Source organism: Danio rerio, chromosome 7, assembly GCF_052040795.2.
Source record: "Danio rerio strain M-AB ecotype USA chromosome 7, GRCz13ab, whole genome shotgun sequence".
Lineage (NCBI taxonomy): Eukaryota > Metazoa > Chordata > Actinopteri > Cypriniformes > Danionidae > Danio > Danio rerio.
Window position 1 is genome coordinate 51,805,332 of NC_141027.1, and position 8,418 is coordinate 51,813,749.

Below are 8,418 nucleotides of genomic sequence, written 5' to 3' on the forward strand. Positions count from 1 at the left end.
CGAAAGATTGAACCAGTCTACTGACCCGCTGACTGCCTAGACCCACTGTCTCGAGCGCATGACAGCGTGTGTGTGTGTGTCTGTGCCTGTGGTCACGTGATGTGCGTTTTCAGCAATAGTGTTGAAGGAGGGCTGCTGAGAAATGTTAGGTGAAACTCCAGAGTGGATGTGGATCTTTTTGTTTTAAAATGCCATTGAAAACTAAGACCTATTAGTGTAAACAGGGCCTGAGTGTGTATTTTTCGCGAGCGAAATCAGCGGATTTGCAAGGGGGGTGGAGCGGAGGATCGCGATGCCGGCTCAGCATCGTGGTGTCTGTCGGCCATCTGTGATGGACCATGGCATCGTCTATCGGCCCAACCCAAGTGTGTAACGTTTGTTTTTAAAATAAAAAGTCTTAAAATGTAAATAACTTATGAGAAAACATCCCATAATGTAAATAAGTTGTCATTTAATAAGAATATGTCAATAACTCAATTTTGACAAAATTGTCAGATAGAACTTTATAATTCTAAGGTGACGAAATGCTTCGATCCCTCGAGTCCTGAGAGAGAACATTAAAGGGCACCTATTTCACCCCTTTTTCAAGATTTAAGAATAAGTCTTTTGTGTCTCTAGAATCTGTCTGTAAAGTTTCAGCTCAAAACACCCATCAGAGTATTTATTAGACCTTTCAGAATATTGGATTTTCTGTTCTGAACACAATGTAGCTGCTTTTGTTGTCTGCAGCTTTAATGCTAGTTCCTAGGTGCCTGTCAATCTCCACCTCGGCTGCATTCGATAAACAGCACAGTGACAGACATGAAGGAAGCAGATCTCACAAATGTAAACAAAAAATGTGAAGTTAAGTCAGGCCTTTCTACAACAATGAGTTACACACAATGCCATTGCAAAGCTCACGTACACACACAGCATGCGCATTTAACTTTGTACTGTTTTTGTATGGCATATGTGCAGGATGCACATTAATATCCACTGTTGTATGAATATCCTTTATGTTGATGTACAAAATAAACCTGATTCAAACCAGGATTAAACAGTCTTTCTTTATAATTGTATTGATACAAGGCTGAGGTGATAAAGACGGTAAAATGTTACAAAAATGTTTTAAATTTAAATCTCACTCTTGATCACATTTGATGATGATTGATGATCACAGAGAGCTGAACAGATCTTTTATTCCCAGTTGCTTTGTGCAAGTCTTGTTGATATAATTATATGTGTTACTATGGAGACTTTGTAATACACAGCTGTCAATCAATTTGGTGGGTGAGAAAACTGCACTCTTACATCACGTTGCGGTGGGCCTCAAAATCACTGGGATTTTGATCCTATTTTAACATTAGGAATTTAAAAAAAAGAGACGTATTGTGTTTATATCACCCCAATATGACTGTGGACACTCTATACCTACAAACAGTTCTGTCCAAACAGCTTACAAAAGATGACTTTTATCATAGGTGCCCTTTAAAAAAAGTTAATCTGAAAAAAGGATAGTGTGCCCTCTGTGGCAGCACACAGATTTACACATTTATAAGTGACTACAATAACATGATGCACTCAAATGCACTGGTAAATAGACACAATGATGCAAATGCAGATGGATGGCTGAAAATGCATAAATTTGATCAAAACAGATGTGTGTTTGTGTCACCTGCATGAAACCTGGAAGCTTTATTCTGTGTGGCATGCGAGGGATCTGAATCCTGATGAAACAAGCTGGTTTTCAATGGTCTTTTCAGCAAGCTTTTGTGTGCAATGCACTCTAGATTTTAGGCTCCTTGGAAAAAAAAGATGAATCATCCATTATTCACCAACAAACAAGTACTCATTTTAAACATTAAAACCTACAATAATGCAAGCACACACTAAAATCACACATCCAGACACACACACACACACACACACTCCAGTCATCATCTGGTTCTGAACACTGATGCTTTTTTTTCCTTCTGTTGACACAGTCACAGCACAGTACAGAGATTTCCATTGGCACTGCCAGAATATTTATATAGTAATTATTTTTAGAAACATAGCTATTTTGTCCTTTTAAACAAGATGTAAAATAAGTCTCTGATGTCCCTAGAGAGTGTGTGTGAAGTTTCAGCTGAAAATTAAGCACAGATATGGTTTTATAATTCTTAGAAACCCTCATTTTAGGCTCTAAATCAGGCATGTCTAAACTCTGTCCTGGAGGGCCAGTGTCCTGCAGAGTTTAGTTCCAACTGCAATCAGACACACCTGGGTTAGCTAATCAAGCTCTTACTAGGCTTTCTAGAAACATCCTTGCAGGTGTCTTGAGGCAAGATGGAGCTAACATTTGCAGGACACCGGCCCTCCAGGGCCGAGTTTGGACACCCCTGCTCTAAATTGTGCCTTTTGGTGACTGTCGCTTTAAATTTAAATGGGATTGTGCTTTTTTCAAAAGAAGGCGGAGTTACAAATGCCTGTAGCATAGCATTCCAACGCAGCGGATTTATAACAGGACTAATACTACGTGTGAAAAAATGAAAGTGTGAAGTGTCTCAGAAAAAGGCATATAATCCTCTTAGTCGCTGACATTATCTTCAGCAGGTCAAAGCTCTGACGGCAGACGGCTGCTTCTCAATTAGGGCTGTCTATGCTAAGGAGAGATCATCACTAATGAGCAGGGCTTTCCTTTTCTGATGAGAATGTCAATCAAAGTTTTTATCAAGTGTGATTATAAATAATATAACTAATTATTTTTTCCCTTTAGAGTCTGGCTATATTCACACATCGTTGCCACATAATATAATTGTTTAAACCCCTTTTAAAAGTGAGGTTTGCATAATAGGTCCCCTTGTTAACCTGTTTATAGACCTTTTTCTTAGAACGCAAAATTACTCATTATACTTTGCGTGTATGTGCAATGAGGATGCTAAGAACATCCGATCTGTAGCTAATATAAACAGTCACGTTTGGACAGCTTTGAAACTAAAGTTTTAATCTTTTTTACCTGCTTTTAGCATATTTGAACTAATACTGTTGTCGGTCAGCACCATCTCCTGGACTGATTAGTTAAAAAATGTGATCTAATAGGATGGAAAAATAACTGCTGCGAGGCATTTTCCCCTCGTTGTCAGACGGCATTTTCTGCAGTTTAAATGAAGCCTCGTCATCGCTCAATTCAACATTTTTTTCTTTCTTTTAAATATATAACCAGCCCAAACAAATGTAATTCACCAAAATGTTTGACACACACACGTAGCCTGTAATGTCCCACTAACATGATTAACTGATTTATTAACTGTGACAAAGTGAAGATAAAGTGACATTTTGAAATAACCGAACAACGCAAACTGTGGTAAAAACAACACACTAAATGAAACGTACAGCTCCCGATTAGAATTAATATGCAAATCAGCCAGCAGAGTATCAGTCATGGACTTTTATTGATAATTTTTGTAAATTGCATGACTTACACACCTGTTACGTTTCATGCAAGTAATCTGGTTTGCTCTGTAATGCAACAAATTATTGCGTGTGTATGTCTGTGTGTGTATGTTGAACAGCCGCTGAGCTAACAGGCCGAGGAAACACACACACACACTGTATTTCTGAGGGGAGACACCAGTGGCGTAGCGGACGGGCCCGCGTCGTCGTGATTTTCAATAATTGAAAATCCGGCAACCGCAATAATCAAACTCCTGGGAACAACTGTGGTCGGAACCAAAGTTCACAGGTCTGTGTTCTCTGAACACATCTCAAGTGGTGGACTACTTCATTCTGATTGCTTGCCGAACCACGTCATAGCTCATACCATAAAGTTGACTTGATATCAACTCTCCTCAACGCTCACACCAGAGAAGACGCGCCGCGCTGTTTCTCGCCGCCGGTTCTCATTAAAATGAATGACTTCTGGGTATTTTGACGCTCTTGCCACTTTTGGTTTGTGATTGCTTCCTCGTGTTGTCACTCCACCCACCCTGCCTCCCTTCCCCGCTTCCCAACTTGTAACACATTTCAAAGTTGTGTGTCACAAAAACACTCCGTATTTTCGGAGCGCAAATGACCTATTGTAAATGCTGTAAACGAAAGTTCTAAACATTCTACCGGAAGATGCTGGTCGCTTTGGTGCCCTCCATGCAGCTGCCAAGAAAAAGGTCTATAAACAAAAATGATAATGTAAGAATACAGGCAGTTCCAAATCATTCCTGATATTTTGACAAAACTACATTTCAAAAATAATAACATCTTTAACACAGAAAATTTACCATTTGCAAGCTCAAAACAAAACATACGATAAGGTAACGTTAGTTATGACACAGAAGTTCCATAAATCCATTAATTAATGACAGTTCATGCTAATTTGTGAATTAAGATCAATCTACAGCCTCCTACACCTTCACTTGAGAGTCCTCATCCCCTGCAGAGCCTCATGGCACCAATATAGAAATGCAAAAAAAAGAACAAAAAAGGTACACTTTAGTACCAATTTCCACTATCAACTACTGGCTTATAACTTGCTTATTATTAAGATATTGCCTGTTTATTATAGTTATAAAGTATGATCTTACTCGGTATCCCCACCCAATACTTAAACTAAACTACTACAATTAGTAGTAGCTTACCAAAGTAGCTTAGTGAGCTTAAAAGCTTCATAAACGATTTGTTAATAGCAAGAATTATACCTTAAAATAAAGTGTGACCCCCACAGTTTTACCAAGAATACATTTTAAAAATAGATAATAAAGACATTATTTGACATTGGACATGGTCTTCCATGGCAATGTGGTTGAGCAGGGTGTGTGTGTGTGGGGTGGGGGGAGTTGGGGGGTTGGGGTTGCAATGACAAAAGGTCAATGGCTACTATTAACTGGTTCATAACCATTTTTAAACAAAATATCGTATTTTATGTTCAATAGAACTCTATAGGCCTGTATGGTAGATTGGAAGCCAGTCTCTGCCTGGAATATGCCAAAAGGTATCTGAAGGACTCTCAGGCCGTAAGACACAAAATTCTCTGGTCTGATGAGACTAAAATTTAACTATTTGAAGTGAATGCCAGCGTTTCATTTGGAGAAAACCAGGCATCGCTCATCACCAGGCTAATACCATAACTACAGTGAAGCATGGTGGTGGCAGCATCATGCTGTGGGAAGGTTTTTCAGCAGCAGGAACTGGAAGACTCAGGATAGAGGTAAAGATAAATGCAGTAATGAAAAGAGACATCCTGAATGAAAACCTGCTTCAGAGTGCTCTTGACCTCAGACTGGGGCGACGGTTTATCTTTCAGCAGGACAATGACCCAAAGCACACCGCCAAAATATCAATGGAGTGGCTTCACAACAACTCTGTGAATGTCCTTGAGTGGACCAGCCATAGCTCAGACCTAAATCCTATTGAACATCTCTGGAGAGATCTGAAAACGGCTGTACACCGTCGCTTCTTATCCAACCTGATAGAGCTTGAGAGTTACTGCAAAGAGGAATGGGCAAAAATTCCCAAAGAAAGGTGTGCCAAGCTTGTGGCATCATATTCAAAAAGACTTGAGGCTGTAATTGCTGCCAAAGGTTCATCAACAAAGTATTGAGCATGTGAATACTTCTGTAGTAGATGTGATTTGTCAGGTTTAATCTATTTTAGAATTGTAGCATAAAAAATGTGGAAAAAATTAAAGGCTATCAATACTTTCCAGATGCACTGTATTACTTTAAATAATACAGTAAGGTAGGACAACAAATCACATCCACATTGTGAAATAGTTGAGTGGTTTCGGCATTTCATGTACGATACATGTACGAGTATTTTAACAAAGTATCGACCCGATACCTGATACTGGTATCTGTGCATCCCTAATTTAGTTTATTCAATTCACCTGTAGCACATGTCTTTGGACTGTGGGGAAACCAGAGCACCCAATGGAAACCCATGAACATAGGGAGAACATGCAAACTCCACAAAGAAATGTCAACTGTCCCTGCCGAGACTCGAACCAGCAACCTTCTTGCCGTGAGGTGACAGTGCTAACCACTTTGCCAGCATGCCACCCTATGCACATATTTAATTTACTTTTTTACAATTTTTTTGTAAGTCAACTAGTTGGTTTTACAGTGTTTAATAAGTGTAATAACATAATTAATAAACCAGAGCCTACAAAAACAAATCATTAACCTATTATTTTATTGCTTTAATTTATTTCCCCAAAATATTACTAAATATAAAAATAACAAATGCATTACTCGTTGTCATTTAAAGCATTAATTAATGACCATTAACTAATAGGACCTTCATGTTAAGTGTTACCAAAACAGCAATGGCACTAGAGGCAAGTGTCAGTTCTGTCAACACACGTTTAACAGTCACATGAGGGTAAATAACGGACATCTATATCAGAAAGACAGTGGTGTAAACAGGAACTTAAATTGTAATGTCATCTTTGACTTCCCCTCAGATAATACAACACACAAAGAAGGGAAATGAGGAGATGATGAAGCAAGAGGTCAAAGTGTATTGTAATCAACTGCTAATCAGGCTTTGACCGAGCTGCACTGTAAGCAGGACAAGAGCAGCCACCCAAAAATGGATGTCTACTGGCAGCATGTGAAGAGGAACAGTTAACACTTACTGTGGCTATAAATTCATTGCAACGTTCCTTCCAGTACAGTTCAGGTGCTTATGATGTCCATGAATAGAACAACATGGGACGCTAGAGGGAGAAAAAAACCCTCTGAACTTACACCTACTTCAGCATGAACTGTTCCTTCTCTTCCTGTTTACTGAGGACTTTGTGTCCATTTTGTTAGCACTTCTTAGTCAAACATTTCCCGAACGCTTCACTTTCACTGCGCAAAGGATTTTTGCCAAATAATAGCTGACCACTTAATTTTTAACACTGCAAAATATTCTTCTAATTTTACTGTTGTTTATTTAAAAGACACTACATAACTCTGCCCTGGTCTATTATTTATCTTATTAGGCCGTATAAAGCCAGTAGACTTTTAAGATCTTGGGAAAAATAATAAATAAATAAATAAACAAGCAAACAAACAAACAAACAAACAAACAAACAAATAAATAAATAAATAAATAAATAAATAAATTAATTAATTAATAAATAAAATTGATTATTGTCCAAACTAAATAAAAATTAGCTGAATTGACACAATTGTTGAGTTTTGGGGGGACAGCCTATTTGTTTTATATTCAACACCCTTAATCAATTTGTGTTGGGGCAACATGAGGAAATTGTGTGGAACCCTGCATTTTTAAGATCTTGGGATTTATTTCTTTTATCTGTCCTTCACTGTAAAAAAAATAAAAAAAATAAAACTTAAAATTAATTACTGTTCAAACGAATAAAAAAATTAACTGAATTGACACATTTGTTGAGTTTTTGGGGGGACAACTTAATTGCTTTATGGTTAACACCCTTACAATTGCGGGAAAAAAAAAAAAAAAACAGTTAACATTATCTGTGTTGGGACAACTGTGTGGAACCCTGCATTTTTTACTGTGTTTCCAGAATTTTACAGTTAAAAATAACATGTATTTTATTATTCAAAAGTGCTAAACTATTCAATTTAATTTAATTAGTCTTACAATGTAAATTGTGTCAAAGCAGCTTAACGTAGTTGAAGGTCAGTTTAGTTTAGTTCAGTGTGGTTTAAATTTCACTGCTGAAAGTCCAAACACTGAAGAGCAAATCTAAACTACGATGTTTTAAAGTTCTAACATCTACATAATGTAGCTTTGTATCATAGACAAACACAACACATGGAGGGATGAGAAGTCATATGATGAACTAAAGCTTGTCAGAAACCACTCTTCCCACAAGCAGATAATCAAACTAATGCAGAGAATGTTCTCAGTGTCATTCAGACAACTTATAAACACAATCATGGTAACACATAATGTTATATGTGTCATTCACACAACTGATTAACATTAGCCCCTTTCACACAGTGATACCGGTAAATATCCGGAACAACTTTACCGGTAAATTCAAAAAAGTGCTGTTCACACAGGCAAGGACGTTATGGAATTTTTCCGGAAGTGAAGTTCATTCATAAACTAATTTCGAGAGGATCATGTGCTTATGATTGACACGGCTGGCCCCGAGTCAAGCTAATGTACGAACCACCAATCAGACTATTCCTAACCAAGTATAAATAACCAAACACCTTACCTTTAAGTCATCTTCGTCTTGAAGAATCCCCCTTTCCACCCCTTCGCCTCCTCTTTTGTCTACAGGGCAGCACGGCGGCCCAGTGGCTAGCAATGCGGCCTCACAGCAAAATCCCTCCGGTTCGGGCATCTACCCAAACGGTCAGCATTTTCGTGTGGAGTTCATGTGCAAACTCCACACAGAAATTCCAACTGACCCACCCGAGGCTCGAATCAGCAACCATCTTATTGTGAGGTGACAGCACTACCTACTGCGCCACCGCGTTGCCT

General features: G+C 38.3%; 1 long non-coding RNA gene across 3 annotated transcripts in view; it reads right to left on the minus strand.

Annotated features, from left to right (window-relative positions):
- The window catches only part of LOC147843190 (uncharacterized), a 50,876-nt gene extending 44,131 nt beyond the window's left edge, over window positions 1-6,745 (minus strand). The window contains exons 1-2 of one of the 3 annotated variants that reach the window (XR_015496224.1): window positions 6,590-6,745; window positions 1,655-1,780 (exon numbers count right to left, since the gene is read on the minus strand). This is a non-coding gene — a long non-coding RNA (uncharacterized LOC147843190). Of the gene's footprint in view, window positions 1-1,654; window positions 1,781-4,074; window positions 4,127-6,589 lie in introns of those variants that run through there. The other 2 variants (XR_015496226.1, XR_015496225.1) reach the window with 2 other exon arrangements.
- Window positions 6,746-8,418: the final 1,673 nt, after the last annotated feature.